We start from the raw sequence: 27070 nt of genomic DNA, 5'->3' as shown, positions 1-27070 counted from the left end.
TATCTTTATCTGCTGTAAAGATACTGCATTTACATCAATACAGATAGGCAAAAAGAAAAAACAAAGGTTGATAAAGGGAGCGAAAAAGGGAGAAGAATCGGGGGAGAAAAAAAAAGGATAATAACTTCAAGAAAAAGGAAATGTCGAAACTAAAACGAAAGTCGATCAGCCTAGAAAAAATGAACGAAAGAATGAGAAAGTTTATGAAGATCAAGTTTAGAGCAGAAAAAGTGATCATTCACCGCCTCGAAAAAAAAATCATGCTGAAGGAAATGCACAGCTAGACAGGGTAAGAAGGATGTAGCATGGGGTAAATGAATACGAACCCAGTATAAAAAAAAAGATCTATAAAGAAATTTGAACAGTGGGAAAGAGAGACAGGTCAACATCAAGACTGATGGACAAAGAGAAAAACAGGGAAGGAAAAGTGAGGGAAGGATGGAAAGACAGAGAGATATAGAGAGAGGAAAGAGGGATAGAGGGATAGAGGAAGGGATGGGTGGAGAGGGAGAGGGGGAGAGAAGAGATATAGATTGACAGATGCCAGACTGAGAGGGAGGATGAGAGGGAAACAGATGGATACAGAGATGCATTGCAGATAGATAGATAGATAGATAGATATACAGACAGATATATAAGGCGACAGATATATAGATGGATAAAGCGACGGACAGATAAACAGATAAATAGAGAGATAGATAGATAGATAGATAGATAAAGTGACAGATAGAGAAATAGATAGACAGATAGATAGATGGATAGATAGATAGATAGATAAAGCGACATATAGATAAATAGATAGATAGATAGATAGATAGATAAAGAGGCAGATAGATAGATAGGGAGAGAGAGAAAAAAAGAGACAGACAGACAGACAGACAGAGGGTTACAAAACGAGCACAAAACATCGCGATACACTCAGGGTCCAATAACCTGTTGGAAGCGAGGTCCGTATTAACCTCCACGGGGCAGTCATAAGCCAACTAATCAATTTTCGCAGCCTTATATATTCGCTGATCATAGAAACTCACCCTGCGAATATCATGCATGATGCAGGGCAGTGCTCGTGAGCCCCGGGGCGAAGTGGCATGCCCGATTGTTTTTATATGATACATGGTTATTTACTCAGACACGAAGAACCAGCATCTCCTATATTAAAAGAAGGAGGAAGATTTCACTAGGCAATTACTACCAAGGAATTCATTACGTCAAAGAAATTTTGCGCGCGGCGACAACGATACGTTCCATACAAAGTTAAAAAAGGGACAAGGTCCCGTGGCTCATATTATCTTCTTTTCCTATCTTCTCTTGTGTTCAGTCCGCGGTTGTTTTGTCTAGTCCGAAGACCTGTTGCCGTTTGCGTGATCAGAATCTTTGCCAGACAATTATTATAGAATTTGGGGACATTTTTTCACTTGAACCGTAACATAATCCTTCAAATCCGATTATTTCCAACGCACAAGGCACCGAATCATCACTTATTGATTTAGAATGGATTCGGTTATTATCTTACAGACGTCACTTTCTTTAACAGTCAAACTAGGATGCATGAAATCAATTTACAATTTCAACAATGTTCCACTCGAACAAATGCGAGTGGATTCTAAACTGTACCGCAATGAATTTTTTATCCATCCTTACATCATTATGAATATGACAATGAATATCTCTCTATTTGTCTGTCTGCCTGTGTTTCTCTTTATGTGATATCTCTCTCTCTCTCTCTCTCTCTCTCTCTCTCTATATATATATATATATATATATATATATATACATATATATATAAAACCAACTGTGTCACATTGGTATCAATTACCTTACTATTTAGAGTTAGTAGACACCGCATATTTTACATGCTAATAAGTTAACATCTACTTCAGATCAGAGTTCCTTGTCATTAAATATAACCAGCTTGGGAACTTGTAGCTCAAGAAAAAGAGCCATATTAGTTGAAAGGACAATTTATCATGAAAAGATGATCATAAGTTCAGCTTCGGTGGAAATTAATCATAATTTCTGTCAATAATACCGTACATGGTTTCAAGGAAAGATCCCCCGCAGGGATCCTGGGCGAGAACGGTTCTGCCTTTGATATAACATTTCGGTCTGCGTATATATCTTGATACAAGCTCAAGTGGCGCTCATTGGATGCGAAAGACATGTAGAAAGTGAGAGTATAAGTGCATTACAATGTAATCTTACGGTGCAATTAAGAAAACAGTAGCTAAAATATACAACGTGGTTTACCTTTTTGTCACGGAATGGAAGAAAGGGGTAGTTTGGATTGCATAAGTCTATGGCCTCTGGCTGTTTCAATAATGAATCGTTAAAGTTGATGCTGTGATCCCTAAAATCTAAAGATGATTTCTCAAAGGGCACTTCACAAGACAGCGAGCCAGCCAGACAGACAGACAGACAGACAAGGAAGATGATTATTTAGTCTCATTTGGGGCAGACCTTCAGACAAAAATACCACTATGATATTTTATATATTGATATTTATCAATACCAGCTTTACAAACGATTTTTTTCCTCCAACAAGGTCAAATTCTTTCCCCTTGCAATTCGATAAATTCCATTATTTGCTTTAGCAAAGAGACGTGTTTTTCCATGTATTTTTTTCCTGAGATGCTATAGCATTTATTGAAATATGATATTCCTATGCGAAAACAATATTTTTTTTTTCTTGCACTGGACGATCGAGAGTAATCAGACCTGAAAACAGATGACCTTTCCTTTGGCGCCTGATTTAAACTCGTTGTTTATAGTTATCCAGCTCTTATACCAACTCTTAAGGGCATCCCTTGAGAAAGTGAAAGTATTCCAGGCACCAAGTTATTATCTTTGCCTTCAGTACACTCCCCCCTCTCTATTTGACCCCTCCTACTCATGATCATGTGTTCAAAAGTGTATCTCACGGGCCATACATGCATGTACAAAAAAAAAATAAGATTGACGATCATAATAGCAATAATATCTACGTCTGGGAACCGCCAAAAACAAGAAGGGTCGTTTTGCTTATCTGTGTCCATTTGCCAATATAAACGTTCGTTTATTTTGATCCCGATTTACACCGGAGGGTCACCCCGTCCCACGTTCATTTCACTGTTCAAAAGGGCACAGCGGAGACAAGGAATGAGATGAATAACCTCTTACGTGTTTGGAATGGTGCCATCTGGTCAATAGCCCGTTCCATTTCTCTCCCCTTTACCATCAATTGGGTTACATTATGAAAACTCGTTGGCGTGTTTTCTGACGTAATAGTTAGTATGAAGCGTGGAGGATTTCATATATGTGGTAAATGTCAATCAAAATCAAATCCAAGCAGCTTTCGAATCTGTGAGGCTGCACTCTTTTCAGAGCGAAATGAATCTGACGTATTCATTGATTGTTTTTGTTTGTTGAAAGAAGGAGTGAAATTTAAAAATCATAATATACGACCTTTTGGAAATCACAAGATTTTCACGACGAACTTCTCTGCAAGAACCGCATGGGATATTCGAATTTTGAATCCTCCTGTCACTTAGCCTGCATCGGGGAAAGGAAAACATAGTATTTAAAATTGGGACATGAAAGTAATAAGATCTTCCGTGGATATACCAGTGGCAAAGCTGTTCGCGCTCAGCACAAATGCCTCTTTGCTTGATAATGCGGATCAGGTTTTAGAGGAGGCTCACGGAAGGACAAACATTTATCTTTTATACATGAGCAGCATTAAGGGCGACTCGCCCGTGATATTCATGATGCCATCCCGACCAAAACTCATTTGCGAATCATTGTAATAATATACTTTGACTCTTTTTTTTTTATAGTGGGAATCATTAGTATTTCTATGAAATCAAAAGTGATCTAAAGCTTAGATTTGGGGAAGTATGAGCGATGTTAAGGGTGCATGAGACTTTGGTTACCTCTTTCATTTTTTTTCAGGACATTCAGGAATAAATCAAATATGAATGTGTGTGTTTTTCAGTCAGATAAAAAAGCTTCAAACTATTAGATGGAAATAACAATCACAGTCGATATTTCATTATATTCAAATAAACCATGTGATTTGTTACAAACTCATAGGAGCAACGAAATGCAGCATCATAATTGGGTGCATCGACATCTTCAAAATTGCTCCTCTTTTATTTTTTCATTCTAGTTCAGCAAGAAAATAAAAACGCATTTCCTTAGCCAATAGCTCTCTTTTTTGTGGCAAGTACTCAAGTGTGTGTGCGTGTCATGCATAACAAAGTTATTGCGATACATACTATGAAAGCATGTATCTAGTTCACGTCATAGAATGTTTTCGTCATAGAATCTTCGTAAGAGATGAAACATGTGACTAGTTGACGTCATGCAATGTTTCCGTCATCGAATCGTTATGAGGGTAGAAAATGTTTTTGCTAGTTGACGTCATAATCATGACGTAACTATGTGACCATCTTTTTTTTGTCATGTTGAACGTTATATTTTATATAGTAGAAGAATGCAAAAGTTTGATATTTTTTTATATAGAAGAAACATTATCAAAACAAAATCAGGCATACACGAGAAACAAAATACAACTTAAATAATCTGCTTTTCATAATATTCTCTCAGATGCTTTCACAAACAATCATGGAACACATGTTTCTTAAAGGCGTCTGTCTAGATCTAACATGAAAAATATAGATGAACTATCTTCGGAAGAAAACAAGTGTTTGTTGTATACGTGTTGGCACTTGCTGGTACTTTATTTTGTTTATGGGAAATGGGGACCGTGGACCGTTTTTAAGTGTAAGAGGGGGGGGGGGGCTGCCCTTCCCGATGGCTTGGGAGATCTGGGGAAATAATCTTATAGTTGAGTCTTTCATATTCTAGTCGTACTTTACTTTATTTCATTTCCAGTCCTGTTTTTGTCTTATTTCATTCCAAATTCTGTTTTTATCTTCTCCCCCTTTTTTGTGTGTGTTTTGTCTCCATCTCCACCTGTTTGAGCACACGGAAACGCTTACTTTGTAAACCATTTTTTTTCTTTATACAAGAAGTTATTGACACTATCCAATCCACTAGGCAAGAGAAAACCAAAAAAGAACAATGTTTCGTAACCAGTTAGAAAACCAGGATCTGACATCATTGTTGTATAATCGTATGGATTGCGCTGCTTTTGAAATTGAATCTCGAAAATTGTATGTTCTGTTCTTCTTCAGTCTTGTTTCCTGCTGTCTGGAAAAATCAGTTAAGCAGATTTTGTCCAAATTGAGACTGATTCCTCCAGTTTCGAGCTGACGATATCATGCACCCGAAATATATGGCACACTGTACACAGAATGTCACAGTGGTTGTCTATTGCCATAATTCAAAATTCCAGAGTCAGTGAGAAAAGTCATAACATACAATGGAACTGACCGCTCTCTCCTGGTGCTTAATTGAAAGTCCACATTAAAGACTTGGACAATGTTCCCGAGATCGAAAGTACTAAGTTCATATTTTACATCTGTATCTTAAGTCCAACGTATATACATGTAGCTTCATATTGGAAGCTACCGATTTGACGTAGCTAGGTATAGTTGGTACGCTGTACACAGATACGTTGCTACTAGTAAGTGCGCCGTGACAGCAGTCACCAAAGTTTATCGTTTAGAATTCTTCAGATTCAAACGGGATGAAGTTGTCAAAGTCGTTTCATGAGCGATGTGTAAGGTTTAGATTCTTGGTCCTTCGCTGACACTTACATCCGGCGCCCCCTGTTCTTGAACTCGAAAGCATGACTAAACATTGTTGAAAGGGCGAACACAGGGCAAAGATGTTCGATACCGGATTTGGGGGGGGGGGGGAGGGGGAGGGGAGGGGAGGGGGAGGGGAGGGGAGGGGGAGGGGAGGGGAGGGGGAGGGGGAGGGGAGTGGAGTTGGAGGGGATCATTGCTTACATTGATCATATCATGAGGTAAGTTTGTATGATACATTTTTATTTCTCTGATCTCTTTCTCAGATTCAGATACAGATTCTTTCTTTCTAGTGCAATGGAATTCCTGTGAATGACCGACGAAGTCTTAGCCGCTAGCGCAGCGTTAGGGAACATTGTCAATTTTTGATTGTGATTGATGTCTAGGGATACGTAAAAAGGTCACTGTATCAGTTTGTCTGAGGGTAAACTTTACTGTCATCTTGATAGGGCCTCTCACCTTTAGGCTATTACATTTTTAAACAAAACGCACCGCCTACATCCGACACGTTTCCCTCGTTCCCATCATCCTTCATTATTCACTCCTGATAAACGTTTGTCCCACCCTCAGATTTCAGAGAAACACACAGGACAGACTTAAAGGCAACTTTTTTACGAATGTCTCTTTCTCCATCCCTGATAATCTTTCCAACCATTTCATTATCCTCTTTGATCCCCGCCCTCTCCCCTTCTTGTTCCCGCACACCATCTCCGGTTCAGTCGCTCGCCGGGAAGTCAGCCTACCGCGCGATAATCCAAAAGCATTTTATGTTTCACAAGATGGGGGATATTCAATTTGCAGCAGGCATAATAATACATCGACAGGGGTATGTTCCTGTTTGTCCGCCAACACACGACACATTTAGAATGCGCAGCATGCAGCTGTTTTTGTTGTTGTAGTTTTTCCCACTTCTTCTTCGTTTTCGTCTTCCCCTTCTTTAGAAACAATTTTTCTTGCTCTGCGCCCTTTAGATAGTTACTGTCTTGGTGTTTGTGGCATACATGCGGTGTGCTAAATATTAACCCTAGCATGTGTCTACAGTCCGAGGAACATACTTTGTTAAAAGTGCCGGAGTCTGGTTTATTGATAACATTGACGCTGCTGGAAAGAAAAAAACTGTCGCCCACGCTGCAGCCGATTAAAAGAAGAGAAGAGAAGAGGAAGGATAGTCTAGTGGGATTTCGGGAAAATATGACTGTTAGAGGCATTTTTTAGTAAAAGTTGGGAACGGGCCTATTTTGTATAATTCAAGTACGCTGAATCAAAAAATTCCGGTTCCCAAGCGGAATTTTGAGTCTAAGAGCATCTAATTTGCATAAACAAAATGGCCGCCAATTCATTGCTTTTTAAGGTGTTTCGATGATCTAATTTTCATAAAACCTCCCTAGACATGCAGAAATAGTAATAATTTCAGAAATTAAGGTACAAAGACAATAGCTAGGTCATCATTTGTTCATAACTTTCACTTATATATGCAAATTAAAAAGTGAAATATGCAAATTAGGAGTTGCCGCTGATACAGCAATGCATTACCGCATATATATGCACATGCATAGTATACCTACGTGTTCACTTTTATTTCTAAACATTTTAACAAGTTATCGGGCAAACAAAAAGGACTTGGTGTCGCCAGAATCGAATCAAAATTAATCAATTCAAAAGAATTGAATTACACTTATGCATATATCTAGATGCAAATTGGCATACAAGAGGATACTTAACTGGCAGGATTCTAGATTCTACAACGCATTGCCGCAATATATGGATCTGAATCATAAATCTAATGATAGTTATCATCGTATCAAGACCGGTTCACGATTCCTAGTGTGATAAAGAGATACAAGAACCAACCTCAAGTATCAAAATAAAACGTGCATCTCATTTGCATAATAAATTTGGCAAATATTTTTCCATTTTCTCAACATATTTCCCCTAAAACAGAGTTTTGCTATGAAAATGTATCTTGGCGTAGTGAAAAAATAGCTATGCTATCCGTCAAACAAAGTATACATGGTGTCATCTGAGTTCGAGGAAAATAAAGTACTGGAAGCAACCAGTTCAGAATAAAAAAAATGAATAACAATATTTGCAATAAAGTATGCAAATTGGTATGCAAGAGGCTATACTACGACAGGCTTCGAGATTCTACAACACATTGCCGCGATATAACCTGAATCATTTTAGTTACAATATCAAGACATAAGTTGATGATTCTTTTGTGATAAGGAGATACAAGAAAAAAACAGCTATTAGAAATACCCTAATAATCTAATTTGCATATAAATTATACAAATAGTTGGCCATTTCTCTGGATATATTCCTTAAAACAAAGTCTTGCTATCAAAATGTACCTTGGCGTGCTAGAATACAGCTAAGTTATCTGGCAAACAAGTTGCACATTATGATGTCGTCAGAGTCCGAAGTAAATCAAGTACTGAAATCAATCAATAAAGGAGAACTGAATGACACTAAAAGGAAATTTGTTTGCAAATTGATATTCAAGAGGCCGTAGACCATGCAGGCAGGTTTCGAGATTCTACAACGCACCGCCGCAATATATGAATATGTTTCATAACAGTTATTACATCCAGACCTGTTAATGATTCCTGGTGTGATTAAGCGATGCAAAAATTAACTGCAGCTATAACCAACTAAACAACACACATCTATTATCTCATTTGCATAATAAATTATGCAAATATTCACCTATTTTCTATGCATATTTACCACCAAAATAAGGTCTTGCCATCAAAGTTATCGGGCAATCACATCACTATACATTACTCTATGGATTAGTGCAAAGTTACTTTATCCTTCCCTGTACTTTGTCGTTTTCATTGGATAGATTGGTTTATAATTATTTTCAATCTGTTGAATTAAAAATCAAGTGGCAACTTTCATAAATCTCGTCATAATTTATGTTTTCTTTTTATCTATCTCTTCACCGGCTCTGCAGGCTCAAGAAAAAAAAAATTGAAGAAAAATCCTGGTATCTCGGACAGTGTCGGAAACAGAAACGAAAGATGAACCTTGTAATTCTAGTCATCAACACCTTTATATTTTGGCTGAAAAGAAACATAATCTGAGTCGAAAAGTCTATTTCTCAATCGAGCTAAATTGATCTACATTCATGCAAGGTTTGCATCATCACATTGTCGCTAAAATGAACACACTGCTGTACATCGTAGGCCTGATTTGTGACATTTGCATCGAAATGTTCTGCATTGTTTTCGCATGCACATGAAGTCATCTCAAGGCAACTTTGCAGGATTGGAGCTAGATATATCAGTTGTACAGGCTGTAGACCAGATCAAAACGTTCAAACCCATTGTCTACTGGTGAAGAAAGATCGGGTCTGGCATAATGAGTAGAGTTTTCTTCTTTATATATATATATATATATATATATATATATATATATATATATATATATATATATATTTTAATACAGGAGTATTGTCGTTGAACTGCTTCCGCGAGCGTTCAGTATACTTTTGTCGGTAAAATGACGGAACATTATTTTGTGCCAAACGAGCTTGTGTGATGCATCTTTTGAATCGAATATAAGTTTATTCTTATAAAGACGACTGATAACAACCATGTTCTTGGAACCCTTTAGTTTTCTTCTCGTACAAGCATGCATCCTTGATGATTGTGAGTCATTGATCACTTGCTTTAATAAGAGTGCTATTGTCAGTATCAGTCTGGCAGAAAAAGCACAACTCCAGTACCTACGGAAGAAGGCCTCTTTAAGGTAGCTATCGGATCGATGTTATCTCTCAAGGGAACAAAAGTAACTTCATGTTCGCACGGTGGTGGAAAACCCAGGTCCTCCATGAAAACATCCATATCCTAATTCTTTGGGCAAAAATTCAAATGAAACGTGAATATTCAAAAACTATACTTGATAAAGCATTATGAGAGGCAAAATGGCGACCATTTACGTCTGATATGAAGTGGAATCTTCTGTATGCATTAACATAGTTCCTAATGAGTATTCATTATTCTTTAGTTCTTACAATCCACTGGCCCTTAAAGCTAGAGGCCTGTTTGCTGAGAGTGTCATTTCTATGATCTGAATCACACTTGGTGAGATAAATCAGACAGACAAGGGAGCGTGGCGTCGTCCAGTTAGGAATAAACTGAAATGCATCATACTTGGCGGTTATCACTGGCGGCATGTTATCCACGTATATCGAAAACGAAAATAGAATGGAACAGGAAGGTGTAAACCCCTTATTTCGCAGATTGCATTGGCCGAGGCAATTTCAGAGTTCAAACTGTCTTGGAAGTTGACTAAGTTACATTCTTATAACAGATGTAGAAGGATCAAATATAGTTAGATTTGTGCCACGCATCTTTTTTTTTTTTCATTTCTTCTCCCTCACTGCTATTCTAACATCGTTATTTAAGTTTATCATGATAACGCGCGGTCAGAGTGGTAAAATACCACAAAGTTTAAGATCGCGAAGTCTTCAAGATCTTTTGTTTTCCGGTCACACTGGCAAGAAATCGAGAAGTTTGGCGAGGACAGCATTATAAAATGAAATATCCCAAGCTGTAGTGGGAAGTTTCGCGGAAAGTTTGCAGTCACACGCACTGGAAAAACTTCAAGATCTTAAAGATTTCGATCTTAAACTTTTCGATGATTTGTCCATTTGGCCGCGCCTTTTGAGATCTTGGAGATCGCGGTCTTAAACTTCTTGATCTTTTGCCAGTGCTATTCTACAAGCTTAACTTTTCAATCGATCCTTCTCCAGTCTTATATATATATATATATATATATATATATATATATATATATATATATAATTTTATCTAACCTACTTACACCATAATTTTGTTTATTCATTGGGGCATCAGTAACGTTTGTTGTGACATCAAAGGTATTTTTCGTCGAATTTCTAGAAAAATAAAACGCTTCAAGAGAAAATAGAATAAAACCACCTATCCCTTTTCAATCTATGGACGAATGTTTGCTATGTTTAATCACACACTTGCACACACACATTATGAATACTATGCTCTGATTGATTGGGAAATAGAATTTCAGTGCTAATGCTATACAGATTTGCATATTGAAACAATACAATAATGGATGTTGCATATGAATAAAATGACATTGTTCGATGACAACCCCCCCCCTTAAAAAGTTGAGTCATGATCCGCGTAGAGAGAGTGTTCATCAATTCATTTTGCGATTATCGATGCACTACAAATATTTTTTTTTTCATGGAATTAGCAATTTTATGGCAAGATTGCAGCTATTTTGTATGTATTATGCAAATTAGATGTTAACGTTCATTCGCTTGATAGAGGCCTTTTTTTTGTTTGTTTGTTTTTTTTTGTGTGTGTTTTTTTTTTTTTTTTGCCCTAGCGCACATTAATTATGGTTAAGAATCGGGTTCCTTACTCGAATTCTTAAAAAGGAAAATCCAAAAGGACCTTTTCAGAGGATTTGAAAAAATAAAATTTTACCAGGGTATATAGGCTATTGAATGAACTGCATGTACATAAAACTAATGACGCCTACATATAATTTGCATACCTAGTACAATATTTGCATTTATTTTGATACCACTGAGAAGGGATTCTGGTTTCCATCTAACCCTCAAAACCTTAAAGTCTATATATCTATTGTTTTTAACTTCCCTCTCGAGAAAAAAAATATAATAAATCTTCCAGTGTTAACATATATCTATCTGCATAGTTCAGTACTAATTTGCATAATTATGAAAGAAATATACTATTTACCATCTGAGAAACGTTTATACCTCATGTTGCTAATTCCATTCTATGCACATAGATTTCAAATCACTTTTTTCCAGCTCGTTTACTAAAAAAAAAAAAAAAAAAAATCAAGAAAATGCGTGTCTGAAACTCATAATTTCTGAGGCTGGGCAGCCATTTTCTTTATGCAAATTAGATGGTCAAGATCGGTGAATTTCGCTTGGGAACCGGAGTTTTCCTAACCCTCAAAACCTTAAAGTCGACATATTTAGTGTTTAACTTGCCTTTCAAGAAAAAATTTGTAACAATTACTCTTTCAGTGGTAATATATATTTATCTGCATATTTCAGTACTAATTTGCATAATTATGAATATAATATACTATTTACCATCTGAGAAACGTTTATCCCTGTAGTTGCTAATTCCATTCTATGTACATAGATTTCAAATCACTTTTTTATCCAGCTCGTTTACAAGAAAAAAAAAAAGAAAATCAAGAAAATGCGTGTCTGAAACCCACAATATTTGTGGCTGGGCAGCCATTTTGTTTATGCAAATTAGATAGTGAAGATCGGTGAATTTCGCTTGGGAACCAGAGTTTCCCTAACCCTCAAAATCTTAGAGTCTACTTATTAGTATTTAATTTGCCTCTCAAGAAAAATAAATCAAAATTACTCTTCCTGTGTTAATATGTATATATATATATATATATATATATATATATATATATATATATATATATATATATATATCTGCATATTTCAGTCTTAATTTGCATAAATATAAATAAGATATAATATTTACCACCTTAGAAACGCTTATCCCTTAAATTGGTAATTGTATTCTCTGTACAAACATTTCACATCACTTTATTCCAGCTGGTTTGTAAAGAATTTCTAGAAAATGCGTGTTTGAAACTGATGGTTTCTGTGGCTTGGCAGCCATTTTGTTTATGCAAATTAGATGGTCAAGATCGGTGAATTTCGCTTGGGAACCGGATTTTTCGGATTCAGTGTACTCAAATTAGGTAAAAGAGACCGGTTCCCAACTTTTACTCAAAAATGCCTCTAACACCATTTTAGAGAGCCGTTTTTCAGAAATCCCACTAGACTAGGAGGAGAAGAAGCAAGAAGAAAAGAGATGAGGTAGAAGAAGAATTACGAGGAAGAAAATGAGAAGAGAATATGATGAAGAAGAAGAGGAAATGGAAGGAGAAAGAAGAGAAGGGACCAGAAGGAAAGGGAGGAAGAGAAAAGAGGAAGGAAAAAGAAGGCTCCTGAAGGATCAAAGAGAACATTACAACAATAATAAGAAAAAAAAAACATTAAAATACGATAAGAAGCAAGAAAAAATGGTGGCAAAAGAGCATTCAACGCTACAATAATCCCAAACAAACACACAAGGGGGAAGACACAATAATAGGAAGAAATATAGGATGATAGTGACATCCATCGTGAGGTGCTTTTTTTTTCTGGGAAATATCATTATGTTTCAGTATTCGTTTATTGAGTTCCTTTGGATAGTGCTGCACTCCCTTTCTTTCGTTGTAGCGGCGAATAGATAAGCTGGTAAATGGCATTACACCTACTTTAAATCACAGAAAATTATGATGTGCGTGAGATGTCTGAAATTTCCAGCTGCTAAGTGGACACTGGTGCAGTCAAAGTAACGAGAATCGAATAAGTGAGTGAAATGCAAACCCCAAACGTGCTTAGCTGACTTTGTCTATCTGGATAGAACCGGACCCTTCATAATTGGCTCTCTAGACGTTACAATAAGATGGTGATTGATTATAATAGTACAATCGTATTTGATCTGGCGAGGCTTATTAAAGGTAGCATGCCGTGCTTTAGAGGTGGGGCAGTCTGAAACACAAGCAGACATGGTATAATACATTATAACTGAAGCTTCTCTTGATGTCATTTCGCATACATAAGTACATTGTCTATGAGAAACATGTACAAAAGAGAATCCAAACTTTCCTCGCAAAGCAACCAGATGGTTTGTGTGCTCATTCTGAGATAACCAAAGTTAAAAACTTTTTTGAAAAATTTGGCTTACTCTCTGCCCTTTGCAATAATTGTTATGTTACGTAAGAAGAAGAAGAGCAAAAAAAAAAAAACACGAGAAAGAGAGTATATTGATAAGAAGATAAAAAGAAAAGAGATATAAAAAGTGATGACGAAGAGAAGCTGCAGTGGAAAACTTCAAAATGTATGCGAGATGGAGAGAAAAAAGACAAAGAGAGAGAGAGAGAGGGGGGGGGGTGGGGTGAGGGAGAGACCAGAAATACAGTAGTATCTAGGTCAAGCAAAAGTCGCTTGTTACAAGTAACATCCCGCAAGCCTTCATTTCCAATCAACCTTTACACGGGGCATTCTTTTTATTAGAACGAATTTCTTGAGTCGTCGCTCGCGACACGAGTAGGCCTGATGCACCTCCACTAAAGACATATAGTTCTTCCCAGTTCTCCTCTAGCATAATTTGCTGTCTGAAGCTAGTATTTGCATTTCTTTGAGCAACAAATTGCGTTGCTGATAGATTGATTGATTTGCGAATATACTGTATATCCTTTTCTTTAAAAAAAAGCATACAGAAAATAATCCGGGCAACTTAACTAAAATGTCAAGCGGGTCAGTTTGTCTCCCTCCGGCTAAACTAGAAGGGGAAAAAATCTCAGCTATGTGTATTGTAGATAGAATGCGCTCTGTTAGCGAGTGATGCTTTCATTACTGACACACTGGCACCGCTTTCAATAGCGGACACTACTGTCACTCTTTCACTCGTGTCAGAATGCGCGCCTATTATATTCTTTTCATACCATATCTTGCATCATCGCTGAATTGGATCTACGGGAAAAGCAGAATGACGCGTTCTAGTATGATAATAGAATTCTCGACTGGAGGTCGAAAGAAGTGACTGTAAAACATGTAGACGGAACAATTCATTATTCGACTCTGACATTTCTAAACTATGTAAACTCATTTGACCATGTGAGGTGCTAATACCACTTTTTTTTTGCTTGTCAGCTGAACAAACCCGGTAGTGGAAGGAGAAAGATGAGCTGATGACCTTTTTTTTTTTTTTGCTTCTTAGCTCAAGAAACCCGGAAGTGCCCCCCCCCCCCCCCCACACACTTTTGAAAACGCTCCGCCGGCCCTGATATATAGATGTATATTTTATACAGTAATGAAATAAAACAAAGTTTCTCCCTTTACATGAACAGCCCCTCTGTAGAACATGAGGATTCTTAATACCTTAATAATCGGTTAATACCTTAATAAGCGTGAACTTGACAAACGTCTATTCCAGCCAGTTTCGGGTAATTACCGCTTTCCCCATCAATACAAATCAACTGGCGAGACATTCACCAGACCGCTCTATTGCTACTGCGGCTGTTTTCACAGTGGAAATCGCTATTTTTTTTCTTGAAAAGTTCGCAAGATCGAGTTGTTATTAATCTGGATATCCAAGACCAAGCTATAGAGCAAACCCCACGCATTCTCTGACCTTTTCCCGAAAGTGCAACTCAAAAAAATATGTATTACAAGCCATTGTTTCCCGTGATATCTCGGGCACACGCGAGAACATTTTCATCCCGCCGATGAAGTAACACTGGTATGATGTATACATATGTGTGCTTGAGATATTCAGACTGTTTTTCTGATCACGGAAACTAGTTCACCACAGCCGATTTATTTTTTGCTGTTGTTATTGTTGTTAGAAGCGGAAGTGTTATTGGCGATGCTGCTTTTTTTTTTAAATCAGAGTTCCATTTCAATCATTTTGATGCAAGTTCTGAACTCCACCATCGAATGTCTTTGCCACACAAAAGGGTAGGAAACATTGTACCCGTGATTTCCCGCCAATATCAGAGTTAAAATAATATCGTTCGTATATCCACTCGGCGGCGTGTATGGTTTGTCATTATCTGAGGACACTGGAGAGGGGCACCCGTTGTGAGACTAATTGCATAACAAAAGGGAGAGAGAGAGAGAGAGAGAGAGAGAGAGAGAGAGAGAGGTGGGGGAGGGAGGGAGAAGAAGAGAGGGAGAGGGAAGAAGCGGCAGAGCGCCAAACGAGCCGGGAAATTGAAGGGGCCGATGCGATGCCGCCATTTGGAGTCGCGTCATTTTTCTTCACGTGACTCACACGAAATGACGTATAAAATGCATCCACATGGCGTGAGCAGTTGACGCAATCAATACATGTGTGATGCTGATAGCTGTTTTATTCTTTTTTCACAGTATCATCATCTTCATGTACATCACCTCTTATAAATTGTTGTATGTGGAAAAAAAAAGATTAATGTGCGTATTTTTATATCGTCATGGTTCTAATTCTGTAGGCTAATAATTAACGATTAAAACATAAATTTCGATTAATTTTGAAACACAAAAATATTAATGTCAATATCAGTTAACGGTGCATGGTGATCATGAACACACACACAAACAAACACACACACACACACACACACACACACACACACACACACACACTCTCTCTCTCTCTCTCTCTCTCTGCATTGTTATTTTCTTTCACTTGGTTTCAGCCTGGGTCCAATCAGTTTGACAATGAATATGAAACAAAAACAAAAAACAGCGAAAAATCGTGTGTGCGTGAGAAAAAAAAAAATATGAGATCAAGCAAGCAAAAGAGTTAACAGAGATAGAAATTTAATAAGAGAAGGATGAATATGAAGAGAGGTAGAGAGAGTTAGGACGAGGGAACTCGAAACACCTAAACACATTTCAGATGTCTTACCACTCGTCGTATGTGTAATCTAATCCGATGAATCCGGAAATGGTTAAAGCGCGACAACATAATCCTGTCATTTCTTCAACACATCTTTTCGCGTGTGACTATACAAACCCACTGTCGAGAAGATATTCGACGGCCTCCTATGAATACATTAAATGATATTATCACGAGATATTCCCTCAGTTAAAGTTTCTTATGTTTTAATCCCATGGTGAATCAGACTAATCCAAAACTTGCAGAAATCAAGCATATCAACCTGTATTACTGTCCGTTCAAGTAACATAATAGGGTGACGCGTATAATAATTATGTCAAAGCTTACGAATAAAAGTCAACGTACCCTCAGATCTTAAGATGACGTTGCCGATTTAGAGAAGTTGAGTGCCTGAGGTCTATTATCCTATAAGGGCAGAAGAACATATTTATCAACCGTTCCGAACCATAGGCGCTCTTTTAGAACCTTTAATTGGGTTAATGTGACATTTCTGACCGAGAAAAGAAAACTAGGACTTCGCCCCTCCGCCCCCTTTCTGGCCTTATTGCCCCAATTTGGATAATCAAATATCTTGCTAAGATGTATGCATATCTGTATCACCGGACTGATTTGCTTTAAGGCAATCAGTCACATGTTCTCAAGTGCATTTGTTATCTTTATGTTTGTCCCTACAACGAAAGGAAAAAAGATAGGCAAAAGAAACAAATATGAGGGGATAATATTTTGCGTTCAGTCGCCTCCAAGGCTTGCACTGAACGCGGTTAAGGACACACGCCTCTTCAGGTTTCTACTTGAGATGGCAGAAGTTACAATACGATGTGAGGCCCTCCCCTATTACTCTCACTCCGTGCTCTAATTATACTGCCGAAGTGTAATTTTTGTCCACCTCCTATATTTCTCGACTCCGACATCAGTGATTCAAGATGAATGAACTAGAGTGTGGTCCTTTCCCGGTCTTGAATTTTAAGCACTACTGAGCATTTCTCATGTATGTATAATTCATATCATGTATTGGCATACTTCTGACTGAACTGTATTTGCTTTCTTCTTTCTACTATTCTTTAACTAGCAAAACCTCCATTGCCATGATCTACTTTGGATAGAAAGGGAGCGTGATGGAGTCTTTTGAGCCGTCTTTTTTTACATTTGTCTTTGTCGATCATGGGATATGGTCGTATCAAATGCTGACATCTTACTGACTATTCCCTTTATTTCATCACAAGGTTAACACCCTTTGTATCTCCCTGGAGAAGTAGTGGGCTATCAACCTTTCAGAGAGTGGAATATGAGAGGTGTTTTTTTTTCTTCTTTGTTGTTGACGTGGAGGTTAATGACACGACGGCCGAAAGCTTTGCTGGACAACTCGACCGTAATGGCTATCTATCGAGCAGCTGACAGCGAGGAATTACATCCCCCACACCTTACCTTGCAGCTGATAATAATTTCAACCTCAGAGCGAGCCACTTACGTACACTTTACGTACTCCAAGACGCCATGAAGTGTGCTTAGCTTTCTCCAGTCAAAGATTGGATTTGGAAGGGAGGGAGAGGGGGAGAGGGTGTGACGCCCCAAACTCTTAGTTGAAGCTCTCAATGAGATGCCGAAAAATAAAGGTTAACTCCCTAGCAGGGCTTAATTCCTCCACTATCGAATTACGCATGAGCCAACATCTTCATCTCTTCAAAGTACGTGCGACCGGACATCGTTGCTTATATCTCGGCACTGATGCATTGCCTGCAGTGCTTAATGGGACGTTGATTGGAGTTCGTCGGTTTAAATATTCACTTTGAATAAAAGCAACGGACGTACAAAATTTCTCAGAAGTCCTTTTGTGGAAGTTTTTTTGTTTCTAACACTAAAACCTACCTTTACTGTGTTGCAATGTATAGGTTTACCCAGAACTGATATAATAACACGTTGACGAAAATTAAAAGGAATGGGCATAACACGTTGTAAGTTTGCAATAAGACAAGGAAACCTCTGGGGCCTACTTTCTAAAGCTTGCTGACATATTCTGATTACATCAATGAATTGAAGAAGTTTCCAAAATATGCCTTCATGACTTCTTATTTACGATGTTCACTACATACTTTTCCGGCAAATTCTCTTGATTTCGTTAAAGTCCGTGTCTTCTTTAAAAGAAGGAGTTGCCCTGCAGGAAATATCAGTAAAGGTGACTTTCCTGTGTCTCTGATTCTGGTTTTTTTTTTCGTCATTCTAAGCTGCCGTGTGGGATGTTGCTATTGGATCACAAGCGGTAATGATGCACAACACCTGCTCGTCAGACGATGATGCTGACGCACGGATGTTGGGGGCGTTTGGACTGGAGGAGCTTGTGCCTCGCGGACGAACGGACGAGCGCGTGGAGGAGCGCACTCAGGAGCAGGACGAGTCTTGTCACTTTTTTTCTTAGTTTCTTGCCTCATCTCATTATCTCTAGTCTCGTCTCGGTCATTTGGCCCCCGCACGGTGGCGATGGGGGTATCAAATCGCCGCATTCATTTCACTCGGTGCCAGCCCAGGGGTGCACGTTCATGTCAAATCCGGCGCGGCTGTTGACATATCGCGCGCGAAAACTAGAGGGAGAGAGAGAAAAAATGGAGTAAGAAAGGAAAAAGGAAAGAAAGATTAGTTAAAAAGACGTGGGAAGCCAACATGGGTAAGCACTTATCCTTGGCAAATAACTCAACAGTGCTTTTAAGCGGGATGCTGGGTGAGTGTTTGTATAGAGTGGTCTTCACAGCGGTGTATGTATACAAACAAGTCAAACGGATTCACAAATTGATTAGGACTCGCCCATTTACCGTTTACCAACATCCTTATACCTACCTACACACACACACACACACACACACACACACATACACACACACACACACACACACACACACACACACACACACACACACACACACACACACACACACACACACACACACACACACACACACACACACACACACAAGTACGCCTGAACGTTACTAACATGTAACAACTTCTTATCCAAAGTTAATTTGTTAATAGTTACACTCTAGAATTATTAAGGGATTCGATTTCTTCTGTTCGAATGAATCTAAGATTAAGTTATACGAAGTGTGTATTCTGATCGAAGGCTTGTCAATAGCTTGTGCAACTATTACTTCACCACTTCTACTGATTTGAATAGGAAATGTAACCGAATCACTGCTTCTCAAAAATACATAAGACTGTGAAATTTAACATCATGTTTTCTCAGTTTTATCCACTTTTCTTTTCTTTGACTTCATTCTCGTCATTGAAGTCATCTGGAAGATGGCTATGAAATCTCACTTTAAGCCCCGTGGAAAGAGCCGTTGCCTTCCCTAATACACCTCAAGACGATGAGGAGCTAACGCATGCATGCTGCCACCAGTGGTTCACTCGTAAAGAGGTCGCACAAATAGACAGGTGATAAGATGAAGTGTGTCTGGACCGTCGCCTCTATTGGTTCACCTTGATTCGAACAAACCTCTGTACATGGGCAGCAGAAGACTCTCTTTACACCTCGAAAATAGCACCTTTTTCCTTCCGTGTCAATCAGGGACTGATAAAACTTTACATTTACTACTATAATCATTGATCCACATATATATAAAATGTCAATAGATGAAAAAATAAGCACATATTCATGTACATAAACATGTACATGATATTACATTTGTATTTTTATGTATGAGAGAGAGTGTTTGTGTATGTGTATTTGAATGTGCGTGCGCAGATGCGTGTGATACAGAAAGATAGAGAGAATGCGTGTGTGTGTGTGTGTGTGTGTGTGTGTGTGCTTTGTCTTATTTTTCTATTAGCCATTCTTTGCATGTTCACGAAGGTTTGATTCTGATGGCATTGACTATCGATGATACTGCTACACGTATACTTCATTGTCAAGTACAAAAGGTTCACGGTTAGCCACACCCATCATACCCATTTGATCAGCCAGCGCAATTTTGATATAATGCAATTTTGTTGATAGTATTCTGATTGATATGTAATAAATTAGGCTTTCTGAAATAAAGAGACATGCAGGTTAGCGGCTGCTTTGATATCTTGTCATTAAAATGGGCATCATCGGCAATCAGTAATCATAGTCCTTTAAGCGTACGGTCATGATCATTATTATCTCAGGACGTGAATTTTATTAGCCCTACCCATATAATTATAGCTCAACTATTATGTATACGTGATGTACTACTTGGAGAGCGTGTTGTGAACTCGTTTGGTCTGGATGGAATTGGTAAGAACCATTGTAGCTCTTGACGCCTCATGCAGCTACCTGTGTTTTGTGTGTGTGTGGGGGGGGGGGGGTGTTCGTTTGCAAAATCCAATGTGAGAAATGCTTTACCAATTAAGGGTTCATTTCCAACATGGCGAGTTCTAGTGTACCCGATTTGTATTAAAAACGGTACCTGTCACCCGAGTCTCATTAACTAATATACTGTAACGACCCAAGGGAACAAGAATAAATAAAATCTAGCTATGATTTGTAGACCCTATGTTTCATTTTCATTTAATTTCGTTTATTAGGTTTCCACGCAAATCATACAGTGTTGTGTTTACGATATCCATCAATGATAATGTAAAGTGACACATGAATTATAAATTATAAGTTCAGTATTTACAAAAAGCATTTAAATAGCACAAAATCAATTGAAATTATTCTCAAGGGAACATTCATGACGGATGAATAAAATTGTGTGTGGAGGGAACCTATATTGCAGGCGTATTGTCAATTTTCTAACGAATTTCTCTTTTTTTATGAATTTTAGAGTATGGACTGCAAAGAATGAGTTGGGGAACTGCCAGTTTTGTTCCTTTTATGGGTTTACTTTTCGAAAGAAGACGTTAAGGAGGCATAATCCTACTAATGTATATACCTTGTACACAAACGTTGCTCGCGATGTCAGTATTTGAGAGCTTGCTCAGGGTTTTGTCTCACCTGAAGCAACAGCTGAAATGTATGCAAAGTAAACTTCATCCTAAAAAAAAATGAATTGAATGCAGAAGGTAAATGAATTGGTAGGATCACTACAGGCAGCAGCACTGCAGTGGCTGTTGTTTGGTTTGTTAGCGTTTGTCAAGTCAAACATGTCTATTTACGCCAGTGCAGTCCAGTGACTAGGCCTACAGCACTGGTTTCTGTTATGTTCCATAAGTGAAAACCACGTCAAGGCTACATAACCCTTGTTGTTTTGTATTTGATAGGACAGTGTTTCCATGTCATCTGGTCAGTCTTATTTTATTATTCACGCAAATTGATTAATCTTTTCAGGGGGATAGGGGTTTTAGGTGATTACACTTTTGTATCGGATGACTTCGACGATGACCATTGTACAATAATGTTTACCACTATGGTATCACTCCATGGGTATATACTAACCAGTCTAAGGTTAGCAAAAAGTATATTTCTTTTTTTTTTTTTTAAAGTCATTGATTTTATACGGGAGCGGTGGAGAGCCACTTGCATATCGTCCATGGTTGTGGAATTAATCATAGTGGGTTATTAATTTGGATAAGTTGCCTCACGCGTACGGGGAGGTTGTGGCATATGGGTGCTTGGTTCCCCTAAGCTCTTAATGGAATAGGGTGTAGCATATCAAGTTGTATCAATTTTGTTACGTTGAAAAGTCATGCCAAACTAAATTAGTGCCTTTATTATTGTTTTGACGGAAAGTATCATGGGAAAAAAGTGGGCGTGGTGTGTCCCTTTGTTCTGAAATATTCCTTAAAAAATGAGCTATGATGTTAAACCTCCTTTGTTTAATCATAACACACACACACACACACACACACACACACACATACACGTCATCAAATGATGGTTGTTTCTATTAATATTGATTGAAAAGGAGATGAACTCTTGCAATATGATAATGATGATGATTCTTAAAACTCAATCATTGAATAATGTTAAGGATAATGTGGTTCATATTATACCTCGCATTATACAATTGTTATAACATCTGCATATCCATGCCCACAAGTCTTCATCAATGTGGTAAGTGGACCGCAAAACATTATCTGTGTATGAAATTGGGGAAAAAATGTTGCCGATCAATGTTAGCTGCTATTCTTTATATGGATCATGATGGGGCCTATATACCGAAAGCTTTAAGCAAACAGGATAATGTTTTATTACCATCAGTCACTAGACAAAAAAAAAAAAGGTCGTTTCATCAACATTCGTCGTATCTTTTGTGAATATTAACCCATTGATAGAATAATTCGAGTATACCATTTAAGGGTGTATATAACGGTTCTTTCTGTTCTCAATGAAAGAGCTGTTCTTTTGCTTTGATTGAAACTGACACATCGACCGCTATGTACTATGTTCGTATTTCTTTTTATGTATATCCACGATGGACATTATGTATAATCATAATTTGTTATATTTTTATGTATTTTCCATAGACAAATACGAAAATAGAATTGAAGATGAAAAGGGATAAAGAGAACGCATGCGCTGTCGAGTATTGCACTCCTCACGGATAATAAGCCGTTCCGTATCATGGAGATACCAAGACAATCATTGTTGGTGGTGATATCGATAGTCTGTGCCGTCTTATCGATTCTTCCACCAGATATCGATCTGCTTTGATGCAAACAAAGTCATGGCCATGGTTCTTGCTAGTTTACATTCCAAACTCTTTCCTTTCCTCCCTTACTCCAGGAAGACATACTGCAATTTTTGTCCTTGAACTGAGCCAGCAGCTTGCTCCGCCTTCCATAATTATATGAAGTAAGGATGGAGTCGGCAACGACTTAAATAACGCGCTTTGATCGTGAAAACATCTTATGTCAAGTGCCTTAGAATGTAACAGTATTGACAGTTGAGAAGAGCATAATTATGTAGATCATTCTTTTGTTATGTATTTGAAACAATCTTCTGTGGCAAGCGATTATTATGCGTATACGGTTTCGCTTTGCAGACATGAAATAGTTGTGACACTATAACGAAATCTTTCTGGAATGTGAGTGAGTCAATGAGATTCTTTTTTTCATGATAGTTTTGGGAATCATCATTATCATCATCTGATCATCCTCACCACCACCACCACCACTACCACCATCACCATCACCATCACCACCACCACCACCACTACCACCATCACCATCACCACCACCACTACCACCACCACCACCACCAACACCACCACCAACACCAACACCACCACCAACACCAACACCACCATCACCACTACCACCACCAACACCACCACCAACACCACCATCACCACCACCGCCATCACCACCACCACTACCACCACTACCACCATTACCACCACCACCATCACCACTACCACCACTACCACCATTACCACCACCACCACCACTACCACCACTACCACCATTACCACCACCACCACCACTACCGCCATCACCACCACCACCACCATCAGCAGCTCATCAGGAGCAATGAAGCATTTGTTCCATATAACCTGTTACCGTATATAGCCATAAACAATTTGACTTTTTTAGTATCTTCACAGTTCTCTTTGTTGACCGGATTTAAACTGGTGCGAACGCGCGCAGAACTTTCATTTCCCTTTATGTAACCGCGCAAGAGTGAGCTTCCCTCCGTGTGTAATAATCACATATGTCAGGGCACGTACTCCTGACTTTAGCCTGGAACCGTAGACACGTAGCCACTCTTTGACTGGAACTAGTATACGTAACCATAGTCGCATTACAACGTAAATAATGCATCTGAAAGTTCCCATTTCGACACGTGGTATATCAACATGAAGAATGATGGTACGTCAAAAAACTCTAGGGAGTGTCGTCACTGAAAAGGGGTAGAATGGGAAAGGGGTGGGACTTCCCCCGATGAAGGGAGAATCTCCGGGCTGCGCATGGGATAGTAATGAAGGCGTGATTAGTAGAGCGTTGTAGAACGTGTCGTTGGAGCGTGCGCTCCTACGTATCACATGGCGTATCCGGCTACGGTCAAAGATATCGAGTGCCGACTCGTCAATGCAGGCGTTGTCGGACAAGGAACGTCGTTACTGAATGATTATGAACGACGTATAAGGATACCTTTTGAGGAGTCTGGATTAAGTGTCGTACAGGTCACATGAAGCCCGCCAAACTTTTCATTCCGTCTTTTCAGCAAGCTTTTTTATTCACTTGATAGGTTGTTTCTGCTCTACCGCCAAAACAAAAAATCGCCATGGAATGGGGTCGATTTATTTGCTGTTACACTAACCATGCAAAGGGATTACTGGCAAAGCAAGCATTCCGATATCCAATGAACTCCCTCCTATTACTTTATAGATGACATGAATTAAGATACACCTACACTTGTACCAGCCTTCTTTTTCCACACACACTTGGTTTGGTTTGGTTTTATTTCTGCATTTTCTTTTTCCAAAAACAATACAAATGAAGACAAAATGATACAGAGTATGCAAAGAAAAAGGAGAGTAAAACATACAAATCAACGCAAGAATTGTGAATTTCGTAACAGCATTATCTCTAATAACATATGAATGAAAGGAACGTGTTAAGGCATATCGTATATATTCGTATGTGAACAAAGGAAAAATCAATACAGGGACCGTCATCATAAGCAGAGCTTGACGTGGATGAGGCCCTATCTTATACGAACATATTGCAACACCAATAAAACCTACACATATAACTCTTAATTTCGCGTTGTTAAACCTTGTCTACCAAACTCGTATTCCTAAAGAACAGTGACTGAGTGTTTTCAAGAAAAACAAAACAAAACAAAAACAAAAACGCAGCACCATTGACTACTAGTAAACAGAAGTGTAGGTGTGCTCACATGTCCTGTCCTCTCTATCCCCTCGCTTTTTCCTCTTTTTCTCTCTATTTGTCATTCGGTCAATCTATGATTTTACAGCAACAAATCTGAATAAAAGTTAATATGAGATATAGATTACAGCTGTTAAAAATACCTTGCTCCTTAAAAACTAAAAACACCACCCCTTCCGAAGAAGTTGCGTCCCCTAGATCCTCATGAAGAATTAGTCAGACAGCGAATCCAGTTGTCAAATGCAGATGATCATCGTCCAAAATCCAGTGGTCAATCTTGATGACAGTGACACCTTGTCCATCGATCGATATTTTGAGCATATCAAGATGACCAGCATATCCCGTAATGAGATTACGAGCGTGGGTTTTTCCGCACGCATCGTCACGTCCGGGAGTGGGGATGAATGAATTTAAGCGAGGGAAGTGGTCAGTGAGCCTGACATGAGTTGACAGTGATATTTTCGTCTAAATATCGTGCACTTGTTGAGGATACAAACGTATAGATGGTGTGCCCTATACATTACGTATAGTGGGTAGCCGTTGCTAAGGTATTGACCACGTGACCGGCTGTACTCGGTGAGCGCATTGACTGCATGTGAATGCAAACTTGTCGAGACCAGCTAACGTATAGAATAATATACCTATATGGTATGCGTCGATACAGCATCTCTGGAGATATGAGGCTTTCGTTCCTCATATAAATTCTTTCACTTTTCATCCATATGAATAATTTCGAATTAAAGATTCTGATTATAGAGTCGGTCACTTGTGGGTTTAGAAAATCAAAGCTTTTAAAACAAATTAATCTAATAATATTGTTCTAGAAATGGTCATTTTCGTTACGATGAAGTGCGTCGAACACAAAATCAGATCATAACCAAGTTATGAAGGGTCCACGTCACGAGTTCGACACCCACTTATCATACAGCCCACGAAGTCATACAGCTCACAAGTCATACAACCTATGAGTTATACAGCCCACAAGTCATACATCCCATGAGTTCGAAACTAAGTAAATGACGCCCACGAGTTCGACACCAAGCAAAGAAGGCCCACGAGACCGACATATTAAGCCCCGTGGTGTAATGTCGCACCCATGGGCCATTTTTTTCTAGTGTCGAACTCGCCACCCTTTTTGCTTAGTGTCGAAGTCATGGCCTTGTTTGCCTAGCGTTGGACTCACGGGCCTTACTTGCCTGTGTCGAACTCATGGGCTGTATGACTCATGGACCTTTTTATAGTGTCATCACCTGTGTCGAACTCGTGGGCTGTATGATTTGTGGATGTCGGTCTCGTGGAATGACCCCGTTATGAAAGGCAAATATACCCTACACTTATCTCACATTTAATTTGTTATCTTTATTATGAGGAGTGTCTTTATGTAAAAATAAGAACAGCTATATAGCTCTTTAAACCTCCTAGCAATCTAGAATTAAACAATGTTTATTCAGTATTTTTTTATGCTGCTTAGTCCATGCCGTCAATGGGATTTTAATTTGGGATGTATTAACCTTCAACCTTCAACCTTTTACCTTCAAGCATTCAGACAACATCAAAAATAGAATTCCCCTTTATCTTTGTTTGTTAACATTTTCCTTCATATTGAATTTTCCAGGCTGTAAGGGTAGTATCATGTCCCTAAACCCTTTTCATTTTGTGTTGTGTAGTTTCGTTTGTATGAGGATTTAGTGTAATCGGACTTATAAAGTGTTTTCTCTGCAGATAAAGACTTTCACTGCTTCATTTAGTATGTGAACAGCTGTGAGACGTTCGTGACATGATGTGGGTCGCAGAAGGGAGAACGCGGGAGGACGAAAGTTTTTAACAAAATCGAAAACGTGAATTTTCATTTGTTGTATCCCTCCACACCTGGCTTTTATCTGGATTGCTTTCGACCAAACACATCACAAGAGGAAAACAGCAGAGCCGAGGAAACTATTCCAATGTCAGAAAAACAAAAAACATAAACAGACAACCAAAGAGACCAATGTATATGCAAGACTTGTTCCAGCTCTGTTTTTGTATGATAAACTGGTGACATAAGTGTGGTTAAAGTATGCTACTACAATGGTCACTATATTCAATTTTGGATACCTTATATAT

Source organism: Diadema antillarum, unplaced genomic scaffold, assembly GCF_040938485.1.
Source record: "Diadema antillarum isolate AM-2024a unplaced genomic scaffold, OU_Dant_1.0 scf00000050, whole genome shotgun sequence".
Taxonomy (NCBI): Eukaryota; Metazoa; Echinodermata; class Echinoidea; order Diadematoida; family Diadematidae; genus Diadema; species Diadema antillarum.
Note: the sequence above shows the minus strand (reverse complement) of the source record.